Source organism: Gossypium raimondii, chromosome 6 (assembly GCF_025698545.1).
Source record: "Gossypium raimondii isolate GPD5lz chromosome 6, ASM2569854v1, whole genome shotgun sequence".
Lineage (NCBI taxonomy): Eukaryota > Viridiplantae > Streptophyta > Magnoliopsida > Malvales > Malvaceae > Gossypium > Gossypium raimondii.
Genome location: NC_068570.1, coordinates 8,872,220 through 8,885,501, shown reverse-complemented (window position 1 = coordinate 8,885,501; position 13,282 = coordinate 8,872,220).

Below are 13,282 nucleotides of genomic sequence, written 5' to 3'. Positions count from 1 at the left end.
ATTCGTGCATGTATCATTGTGTCTAATATTATTTTCTCAAATATTATCATACCCCACAATATTGTGTAAGAAAACATTTTCTATTTGCATAATTAGCATTGATCGTATAATATTTGGGTTCATAGTCTAAATAACATGTAACTTTAATTATAAAACTTAATTTAGAGACAAACTTATGTTAGGTTATGTCTTTTTTATAATATCGTAAATTAAGTAAAAAAATATAAAATTTATACTATTTGACATTCATATATTTTTTTATAAATTGTGAAAAACTTTTATAACACTTTTATAAATAATATAATTTTTTCTGTAACTTTTAAAAGTTTTTTTATAAATAAATTATGATAAAAAAAGTTATAACACTTTTTATGAATAAATATATTATTTTATAATAAATAGGAAACATGAATATGTCTATACTTGACCATAATTTTTATAAATAAATATATTATAAAATTTTTAAAACATGTAGATTTTTTATAATATACCTTTTTACGAACTTTAGAAATCTTTTAGGATTTTATAATTTTTTATAACTTTATAAAGTACAAAAATTATTTTATAATATAATATTTTAATATTTATAATATAAGAAAATATTTTTCAAAACCATCCTAAACACTCATACATTGATAACACTCTAGAATAACGTATTTTTATGTATTAATTATATATTTATTCTAAGTATGATCCTGCTAATTTGAGTTATTTATGATCTTTTATCTCATATGGACTAAATTTGAGGTAAAAGCAAAATTAAGGGCCAAAAGCGTGAATTTAGAGATAAAATGGGTCAATATCAATGTGCGACACAAGGAAAAGTTGGTGCCAAAAGTGCAAGTATGGAGGACACAAGGGTTGAAATGCAAAAAGAAGAGATTTTATTCTATCAGACTCTATTTTAATTATATTAGGATAATTAATATTAAGATAATTATTAAGGATTATTTAATTTTAGGATTTTATTTTATTTATCTTCAATTAAATGTATTTATCTTTTGGGAATTTAAGTAGGATTAGATTGTCTCCCCTAGCACTATAAATAGGGGGTGAAGTAACTCAAAAGAGATGAATCTTTTTCTGTAAATACTCTCTCCCCTAAAGTCTAAGTTTTTGTTCTTCTCATATTTCCTTTCAATAAAATCTCCATTTTTATTATATTTATTTTCTTTTCCACCACAATGAGCCACTAAACCCATCTAGCCGAAGGTTGTCGATATTTCCCAAAAAGGGTTCTTGAGGCTTAGAGTCCATACTTAACCTCCTCACCGAGTTTTCATCATTTCTCTGCATTACGAGGCTGACGCTTTCGTCCATGTCCCTTAAGAAGTAAGCTTTTCAACGTATGCAAAGGTGGCCGCTTTGTATGTTTTGGGAAGGTTGCACAGTCGGTCTGTTAGCTTACTGTGTCAGAAGTTGACGAGCCCAAGAGACAAAATGGCGTGGGATTCACCATTGAGAAGCGTTGATCTAGCCTAAAACGATCCCATAGAAGCAATTGTTGGCTAGAGTTAGGTTCCACTAAATCGTAAGTCTAAATCCTTGGAGCTGGTGGTTGTAAGCGTCCCCTTCCACTATAACTGGCTTATTCGGTTTGGGAAGGATCATCTAAAAGTCGAGGATTGAACCAAGGCGGAACGAGACAACTGGAGGCTGGAATCTCCCATAAGAATTTCCTTTCTCTCAACTCTATTTTTAATTTCTCAAATTTTCGATTCAATATTCTTAATTCTATTTTTATTTTATTTTTCATTTTTAGATCCAAACCTTTAATTCTGTTATTTTTATTTTTTTTCCAGGCACGCAGGTTTTCTTGGGCAAGATTCTATCGGGATTTCACGGAATAAGATATTGTGTAAATCCAGTCCCTGAGGATTTGACCCTACTTCCCTTTTACTATTCTTTTTCATTATTTATTAGGGATAGGATATTTTTGGTGCTTTCAACGACCGCATCACCTGTCATGTTTATAATATAATTTTATAATGTGTATAAAAAATATTTTTTTTAAAAATTTGGATTTTGGGTGTAACTATTGCATAATTACTGCAACTCTCACCCTCTCACCAATTACAATGGTTACCAAAACATGCTACCATTATGTAATTACAAGTAATTACATTCGAATCCAATTATTATTTGACTTTTCAAATAATTATATTTTTATAATTACAAGAGAGTGTTATAATTACACTCACATCTAATTACATTGTGTTACCTAAATAAAGCTTAAATACACAAGTATCTCAAAATATATAATATATAATATAAATTATTAGTGTATCAAAATTTGAAAAGATATAAATTATCTTATATATGAATTTAATATAATATTAGACAAACATGAAAGTGTGTGCATCAATTTTCACCTACACTTGTATGCTAATTTAATGAGATTTTTATGTAATTTTTTCTCAAAAGTTAAAACCAAAATCATAGCTAGTGGGGAGTAAAGGTAGATAGGGCTACGCCTCTTAAAATAGAAAATTTTTATTTAAACCATTTATAATTTATAAATTTTAAATAAATAATGGTAAGATTATACTCGACTCTAAAAAATAATAAAAATTAATTTAATTTTTAAAAATTATAAAGATATAGTCTATTAAGATAGTGAAATTACATTTTACTATTGTAAAATATACAAATTTTTGACTCAAATCGATCATAGGAAAAGAAAAAGAAAGTATATTAATTACAAATGAATAAAATAATAAATTTACGCTGAAGTTAATTGAAAACAAAAATTAAGAAAAGAGGAAAAATGAGATTTAATATTGAAAGTTGTTTTGCAACGTAAATATGATTCTAAAATTTTATACAATAACAAATTAATAATTGTAATATAGTTTGCCAATCTTCAACAACTTTTCATTCTTCTATTAAAATTTAGAAAAAAAATTATTTTAGCATTTCATTTAATATTTCGTTTTTTATTTTTAAATTTACATTATTTATCAAATCACTTTAAAAATATGAAAATATTAACATCACATCATGATGAATGTCAGGTTAGCAATTAATTAATTTTAAAAATTATAATTTTATACTTTTTAAATAATTTTTAAATTTTAATAAATTTATATTTTTTGAATTTTTATATTTTAAAATTAATTAATTACTAACGTGGCAACCCACGTATATGCCACGTTAGCAAATGTTAAAATTTCCATCTATATTGAGATAATTTAACAAATAACATAAATTTAAAGATTAAAAGAGAAAAATTAAATAAAAAGCTAAATGATTTTTAAAATTAAAAAAACTAAATAAATATTACACCTATTATTATTTATTTCCGAACATTAATTTAATTATAGAAAATATATAAAATTACCAAATTAAATTAAATTTAAAAATAAAATAAAATTCACCATTACTTTTAAATGAATCCACGTGAAAATATTCCTAATAAAAATAAGAACAAGGACAAGACTTGGTGAATTAAAACAAAGAGATAGTCCAAAGGTTCACTTTTATGAGGTTATATAAATTTAGTGTTATTGGGCCCTCCATTTTCAAGACGAGATACACAACACTAAAATAATCTATAAATCAAAGGAAAAAAGGAGGCTAAATTAGGTATAAATGGAGTAGGCTGGTTTTAAATGCCTTTTTCTCTCCCTCTATTTCAGTAAATATGATAAAAATCGACCTAATCACTTTATTAACTTTTAAAATTGATTTTTATATTTAAGGAAATATGTCTAATTAAATATTCTCTATATATTTAATTTTTGTGGGGTTTTGGGATGTCACAAATGCCCCTTACCCTTAATTTAGGGATTCTAATCTGTCTTGTATCTTATGTTTTCTTTCTTTGTCATTATTGCATCACCATGATGCAGATTATTATCAAAATTTTACCCTGCTCTCGTTAATTTATTTCAAAATTTTAAAAATATTAGAAATTAGTGTATAACATTTTGATACATATATTTTTAGCATACAGATTTTCCCCACAAAGCACAAATGTCTTTACCCTTTTCTTTAAAAACAAAAGCCTTTACCCTCAATTTATGGGATCTTTTTAGCAATAATTTATAGGATTCTAATCTACCTTTGTTGCTGGGGTGGAGTCAGAAAATTTTTTAAAGAAGGCCGGAATAAAATTATATATTTTTATGATAATAAAAGTGAAATTTTATCATTTTAATATTCTATATATTTATAGTTTTACCATATACTAATTTAATTTTTTTTTAATTATAAAAAGACTAAAGTGAAATTTTCTATTTTAGGGGAGTCGAGCCCCTACCAATCCCCTGACTCCGCCCTTGCTTTGTTGTATCTTTCTCTTATATAACCTTCTTTTTTTCTTTAGACTTTGCCGTATTATTGCATCACTATGATGTAGCTGTTATTGTAATTAAAATAGACACATCCTATATGACTTTTAAAATCTCTGCTATAATAAAATTTTAAATTTAATTTAATTCACTTATTAATCGAGTCTTATTTCAATTGAAAAATTAATTTTTATTTTATAAAGTTTTATTATTATAACTATGTTTTTATTTTTATTTTTTATAAATCAATAAAATATATATAATGAATCTAAATTAGAAATTTTAAGTCTTCAACATTATCATTTCATCCAAAACATCATTTAAATTTTATATAAGCTTTTAATAAGTATATTTATTACAAAACTTTTTATTCACGTCGTGATTATGTCATAATAATCTACTATTTATAAAAAGTTTTATGTTGATTTGATAGTGTTGGGGATCGATCTATATAAACAACAAGAAAAAAGGAATATAGAAAATTGAGCACATAAATTTACGTAGAAAAACTCCTCTAATCAAGATGATAAAAAACCATGGGAAAAAGAAACTTCACTAATGAGCAAACAAACGAAGAGTACAAAATTGAGAAATTCAAAACAAGCCCTAGCCCCATAAACAAAGCTCTCTCTGGCCAAAATCACAAAATTCCCTTAAAGCTCTCTTCAACTCTCTCTTGATTTCCTCTCTAATGTTATATTATTTTTCCTTATTTTAGGGTTGTTATGGCAATTTAAATAAGCTGAGATTAGAGTTCTAATATTACTTAAATGTCTCTGGAATAATTAGAGTTTAACTAGAAAAAGTAACCCTGTTAAGAGTCTAATACGTAGTTACTTTAAGTTTGGAATTCATCGCGTCATCGTGACGTCCTAGGCTCATCGTCACGACGTCGCCTTTGCTATGCCTCTGTTTCGAACGTTGTCGTGCTGTTGCGACATCTCGTGATTCCTCTCGCAACGTCGCCCCTTCTTTGACTAAAAATGTGAGATACACTCTACAAATCTCCACATTGACTCGTATTTTAACATGCCTCCTTTGTCGAGTCCCTTCACGGGCCTAGCTCAATCCTTGCAAGATATTAACCAAGTCTAAATGATGCTTGAACTTGGAAACTGGAAGACTCTTATTCAAAACGGTCGTACATTTCTTGCTCATATGACCAAGTCGTATATTCCACAAACAAGATGACTCTAACTTTGTAATAGACGAGGAAATTGCTGCTGCACCAGTCATCGTTGAACCTTGTAAAATATATAAACTGTCGATTTTCTGACCTTTTATCAAAACGAGAGTTCCACGAGATATCTTAATGTCGTTTGACTCGATGATAATTCTACAATTGTTCGAATCTAACATACCCAGGGAGATGAGGTTTTTATTTAAATCAGGCACATGCGTGACACTTGACAGTGTCATGATAATCTTGTTATGCATCTTGATATCAACGGTACCAATACCGATTATCTTACAATGTGAAGTATTCTCTATGAGTACAACTTCACCTTCAATTGGACTATACGTGGAAAACCAGTCCTTGTTGGGACACATATGCTAAGAACACCCCGAATCCAGGATCCACTTGGCCGTAAGCTTAGACCTTTCATTTGTAAAAACCATCAACCAATCATCCCTCTTATCCTCAGCCATACTAGCATCGACTACCTCAACCTTCTGCTTCCCTGATGTCTACGAAACTAACTAATAAATCGACTAAAGCAAGTGCATCTATCAATTAATAGTATAGCTATGGTGAGCACAAATAATGTTCCCTCGAGGATTACAATTACTAGTAATTATCGTCTTTCTATTATTTAACCTAATAATTCAAAGGATTAATTAAAACTAAAAATTAACAGGCTAAATTAACTACTAATACGTTAAAGAAACAAAACACGAAAATAATTAAATATCAACCGATTAACAAAATAATACCGGGAAGAATCCACTTAGAATTCATCTAAAATTCTCAATCCACTTTATGCAATTTATTTCCTTAGTTTCCTTGATCCGTAGAAATACTTAACTTATGCTAATATCTCTTTCGAGAATAAAAACAACTAACTCTAGGTTGATTAATTAAAATTTATTTCTAATTAAAACCCTTATTGTCGTATTAATTTGTTCTATGAATTCCCCTATTAGATTTGACTCTAATCCGGTAGATTTATATCCTTCTATTTCTAGGATTACATGCAACTCAATTTGACTACGCACGAACTAATCATAAGCAGGGTCTATTCAACCTCAAACTCATGCATATCAAACATGGATTAAAACCCAAGAAATAATAACCCAAGAACAATTCAGAATTCATAGTTTAAAAAAAACTAAGATTTTATTGCATAAAACTGAAAATCAAATAATAGAATTCATCCTAGGGCTCATCCCTCCTAGATATTTAGAAAACCAGTTCATCCTCATTAGAAGAAACACGAAAAATACAATATAACTGAAAAAAAAACTCATGATAACTTCTTAAGAAATCAATTAGGAATATTTAATCTTGATGGATAATTACTTCAGAATCAAATTCCAATGTGTTCTTTTGGGTAATTTTCGTGCTAAAACCATACGATTGTGTGTCTGCCTTTTTATTTCCTTATATATGCCATCTTAAAGTGCCAAAAACCTAAAAATCGAAAATCCCCACTGGTGTCATACATGGGCACAGGGAGTTACACACCCTGGCCACATGCTCGTTTAGGTCACACGGTCGTGTGGAATATTGTTGACCGTGTATAGCTTCTAAACTGCTCCAATGTTTCAATTTTCACTCCTATTGCTCCCAAGTGATCCATAAAGCTTCAAAATATGAATTTAAAGGATTAAAAGTTTATAGTTCACAATTAATACTACTTAATCACCCAAAAATGCACTAAGAATGAGGCTAAAATATATTACTTTTGACACTTATCAAATATCCCCATACTTAAGCATTTGCTTGTCCTCAAGTAAATTTCTCAATTCACATACAAATTAACTCTCCTTCACCCATCTTATTTAATGATCATTTCTTAGGATAATCTATAAATAATCATGCATTAGAATTTAAACTAAAATGACAATAAAGAGCATAAGCAATCCAAGAAAAAATTCTAATGAATTTAAGGGTTGATTACTATGCACTCAAAAGTCAAACGAGGAATGTTATTACCATAAGCTTGCTTAAGAATCAAGTCTCCACCACTACAATCATGAGATGACACAAAGATTAAGAGGTCTATATGAGGGTTGTAACGGGGCTTAGGTTAAGGGTATGGAAATATCTAAACAGTGAGTATAGTCGAGAGTTGAAATGATGAGCTACTAAACCAAAAGAGTAAGATGTTGAATCCAAAAATAATTAACATTAAAGAAAAATAAGGAATTGGAGTGAGCATTTATACAAGATATGATAATGATGATTTAAGCTCAACAACTAAGATGATGAGGTTCATAAAATTGATATTAACCTCTCAAATAAAAACGAAGTAAGCTAATTTTTTTCTTTTCCTTTTTCGTTTTTTTCTTTCATATTGAAAATTTTAGCAATATGAATGATCGAACATAGTTAGGCAACTTACCAACATCTAATCTCAACTAAATGGAAGCAATAAAAAGGTGATTCACAAAATTAATATGATGCTTAAGATTTTGATATGTTCATATGTGAATTTAAAATGAGAGGTATGCACCTTATTATATAAAGCAAATGGAATCAAGCCCTAGGGGATCGAAACAAATATGAATGAGTCGGTAAACTCCAGAAATGGGATGATTGGTAAGTGCAAGTTAAATAAAGGTATAGATCATGACAACTTGATTGAAGTAATGACATTGTTTGTTATGCATGAAGTTGATAGGTGAATAGAAAAGTATAGCTTTTATGATAATGTTAACATGTTAAACAATTTGGCTTACCTAATGGAACATGCACACTCTTATGTATATGTATGGTCTTATGAAAGTTACAAATCAAGTTCACATGTTCTATGCCATGCTTTTATATTAATGTGTAATCTCTTGAATCATAAAAGTACCATTGAGCCCTATTGCTCAGCATACGATTTGTTTTCTCCATACACATGTTTAAATACTTCTCGAAGCCCCGAGAATTGAAGGCAGCATCCAAACTACCATTTTCGACTCAACAAAGTTTGTAAAGTACCCTTTCAATTGTAAATGGCATGTACCTAGGATTTAAGCCAATTTTGTATCGAAAATGGTCAAATTTAGAACTTAATTAATTAATGTCACTTTGAAGTATCATTTTGGTATATTTTATCTCATATGTTTTTGAAATATTGTTGTTTTGGTTGTGAATGTGGTGTTATATGTTATTACAGGTCTTTAAACTTGTTTCAAACTGATCTTTTTTGAAAACAATGAGTCACTTCTCGACGGCGTACTCCCAAATCATTTCACAATGGCATTTATTTGAGGTCACGGTGAGTACAAAATAGAGAGTTGTGTCGCGACAAGGAACTCCTCCATGTAGTGACATCAATCTAAAATTTTGAAATCATTATAATTTGGTCCTATTTCGAATCGGGTTGGCAAAAGAGCTTTTGTAAGCTCATATAAGACCTGGAAATAATTATGTATCATTTTATACAATTTCTTTAATTACATTTGAATGTTTATCAATTTGTAAATGAATGTAATTTAACCGTAGTTGCTTTGTTAGTGAATGTGGCACATTGTAACTCAGACCCGACGATCGGGTCGAGTAGCAGAGTGTTATAGTTTTGGCACTTCGTGCGATTATTATTGTGAAGTGTTAGGGATTTAAATTTGTGTCTCCATTTTGAGCCCATATATGGTTAATAGGGGCCACAAACCATTTAATATGTGATTGATTATGTTTGTTTATATGGAAAAAAATGAATAAATCATGTTGATTCGATTAATTGAATGAAAATGTATATATGATGAACAATAGCTTATGAAAGATTATGTTGATTGAGTATTACAAGCCCTGAAAGTCGATAATGCTGTGAAACAAATTAATGGATTCCATTGGTAATATGAGATAAGATTTCAAATATGGAAATATCATATGTATTATGGAATTGAAATTGAGATTACATTAGTATTGTATTTGAATATTAAAATTGATAATTGAAAGATAATGAAAGCCTCGAAGGCATATTGAGATAGTGATTTAAGAATGTCATATGTTTATAAATGAATTTGGAGATAACATTGATGTTATAATTTGATTTCAAGTATAGATATTAACTATAAAATGTAAAGCCTTGTAGGCATAATGTTAAGTTGGCATATAAAACTTAGATTGAATGGTGAATCATATGAAAGCTTAAATGAAATAGATTAGAGGACAACAATAGATAGTATAAGCATATTCATAAATTATTTGATAACTAACTTATGTACTTGATTCAATTATGCATTTCTTTCAAATTATGTTAGCACCACCAAGCATCCTTGCTCAATTTGTGGATTTTTTTATTTTCGTGCGCAAGTATCGATTAGGTCTCAAGGATTCAATAAGGTTGGCAGCATCTAGGGCTCAATTCTTAACTAAGCAATATTTGTATTGTACATTGAATGTTAAGTTTATGTCAGCATATATATAGTGTTAAACTTAGCGTTGGAGTCCATTTTGATGATTTGGTACTTATAATACTAATGAATTGTAATCGAAATATGTTTGTATATGTGTTATGGTATTTATATGATGGTATGCATGATCTTTTATAGTGTTTGTGTTACTTGCTAAACTAATTTGATGATTCAGTTTGGAGATGTTGTATTCATGTTAGTATCAATGTATTGGAATGTGTTTAAATAAGCATGAATGAGGTTTAGAACTTGTATTTTGAGTCCTAGAAGTTTAGAAAATGATTTGGTATTATTTTGGGGTCAAAATAAGAGACTTTAGGGGTGATTGTTGGGTCCTGGCAAACTTGTTTTGGTACAAGTAGTCAAATGTATCGGAACAAATAATTCAGTAGCCAAAAATATACAGTAACAAGTACTTGTAATAGTGCAACTACCCATTTGTATCGATACAACTGAGTTAGATAGGGATCCTCCCCTTTTTGAGTTGTTTTGATCCTTAAGGACCCGTATTTAATCCCAACCACCCTCAAGCACCAAGAACCCATTTTAAAATATTTCTAAATTGTTTTAAATGACTTGTAAGTGGTTTTAATCAATATAAGTATATTGATTTGAATTAGTTAATGTTTGGCAAACTTATTGAATTTGAAGTAAAGGTTAATTTAAGTTGCTCCAGCAACGAATGTGATATCTCATATTCAGGCTTCGTGATCAGGTCGGATGTGGGATGTCATAGTGCATATGAATATTCAAATCTTCACAAAGATTGATTTTCCATTGCTCCTTTTCCCCATCATTGATACTCAAGCCTACTAATCCTCCATTATCTCACAGATTGAAGCTTATAAAAAAACATAAAAAAGAGAAAATTTTGAGTTAAAAAAGTGCTACAAGAGCAAACAAACGAGAGAGAAAACAATGTGCTACAGGTTATTTATTTTATTAATATGCTATTATTTATTTTGAATTCAAGATAATAATTTGAATATTTTAATTTTAAATAAAATGAGGATATAGTTTATTTCAAAAATAATATTTTTTAAAAATAAGATCAACTTAATATTTTCAACATTAAGTGATAAGTAATTATTCGCTCACTTATCTTATTAAATAAAAATTTAATATGATTATCAATTGAAAAATAAAGAATTTCAATGATATTTCAAATACACCATTAGCCTATTTTTTAAAAATAAATCGTTAATTGAGAAGAAGGAAAAAATTGTAGAGCAACCGGAAAAGCATGATGTAGAATAAAATGGTATGATGAAATATTTGTAATTTTGTATAATAGAGTGGTAGGTGTGCAAGAAAACTACTCCAAAAGACTTATATGCGATTTGTCTAATTTGAAAAATACCATCCTATGGTCAGCTTTGAAATTTCTTTTATTCTTTAAATTTCCACTACGATTAGGTTTTCATTTCACTAAACTTACTTTTGCCAACGCAATACCCTTTCAGTAAACATGTTAGATTCTTAATAGATTTCATGTTGACCAAATCTTCACAATCCATATTTTATACTTTTATTTATCATTCCACAACTTATATTTCAATTATCATTTTTTAAAAATAAAATGATTTTAATGATATAAAATACAAGTCAAAATATTTTGATAGCATGTTGCTGTCGTGTGTGATGGATCTAGTTATGTGATGATGCTTGTTTGATAATTTATTATAATATTTTTAGATTGATAAATGTAAATTTTAAATTATGTTTAAATAATTTCAAATAAAATTAAATTTTTGATGGGAAAATAAAATTAAATTTAAAAGTAATAAAATGGGATAAAAATCATTGAAAATACTTTACATTAGATGGTAAATCCAAAGTTTTTAAAAAATTAAATCGGTAATTGATTTTTAATTATTTCAACAAACAAGGGTTAGTGAGGGAAAGATTAGTAGTTTGGGAAGGTGTTTTTTTTTGCTAACTTAAGGTGCTAGTTGGTTAAGAGAGAACTTGCAATCTTTTAACTGAAGTAGCAAAATAAAACTAGAATAATTTTATGTTTGTCTTTGTAGTGATTTATTGTGCTATTAAATTACGATAGAGGGATATTCTGGCTAGGAAAGACTTGGTACTTAAGCGATCCTCGTGATTCACCTCTCTTTCCTGGGAATTGAACTTAGTGTGATTTTTTAGTACAATAATTTTACTCTTTTACACGCTTCCGCACAACAGTCTTGCTGAAAAGAAGATGGAGATGTCGCAAGGAAGAAATGGTAGTTAAGATGGGTATGTGGTAAGCTTATGGCAGAGTGCAGTGAGGCATTGTAGAAGCAGTAATGCATAGAAAGATTTTTTTTGAGAGATGGAAGGCTTGAGCTATAGCATGTTTCCGAAATGTTCCTAAGAATTTGAAATAAATGGACATTTTTCTGATGTGATTTTCCCTTTCAGGGAGATCCAACATCTCCCATTTGAGGGTTTCCCCACTTTAATTTCAAAATGCTACTCAGACTGTCTGACACTGTCGATGATGTGCTCTTATTTGTGTGGCTCGTCGGATGGAGGTTTTTGTTTTAAAATTGATTTTTCGACTCTATAAAGATTGCTTGGGCAAAAACAGTTGGCCAGGGTGACCTCATGAATGGAAGAAAGTCCAAGGTTGGAAGGATAGACTTTTATGTCAAAAAAGGGGGGCCCAAGACAAGTTGCAAAAAAAAACTTGCTTTCAGCACCATATTCAAGCTCCCTAACATCCTAAAACCTACTCCCAACAGAAAATGAGGGTTTGATAACAGTCAAAACTTGCTCTCTTATAGCATATTGAGGCTCCATAGCAGCCCAAAACATGCTCCGTACGCCACATTAAAGCTCCCTAGTATCCCAAAACCTTTTGAGCAGCAAATATAGGCATACAAATGCTTTAGAGCAACAAATACCAAACTTTCGACACATAATTTAAATGATTAAATGTGATATTAGAACATCCTCTAGAGGATACCACCAACTCGATCAGCTAATTAACACCCAGCATTACACTTGGTTAAGCACACATACATCCGGGGATACATCCAAATAAAACTACAAGATTCATACAAAAATAAAAGCTTCTATATTCCCCATGCATTCAAACTGCCTAATATGCAATGAGCTCTAGCTCACAACTTTATGTCCTCACCTATCCACTTGTTATACTAGCTTATAAGCAAAGTTAGTAGCTATCTAGGGTCAACAGCCTTGTGAGAAAAGACCCTAAGCAACCCAGGTTGCAAGACCAACAAACTATTCACTAAGTAGACTAGTAGCTAACATGGGCAGACAACCGGCTAATAACAGTCTGTGTGCAACCCCTCTGGTAGCCCAGAAACCAAGTACAACCCCTTTCTCTCACCATCTACGCTCGCAACTTTACTACTAGCTTTAGCTCTCATGCTTCCTTATCTCGTGGTACACATTTTACGATGAAT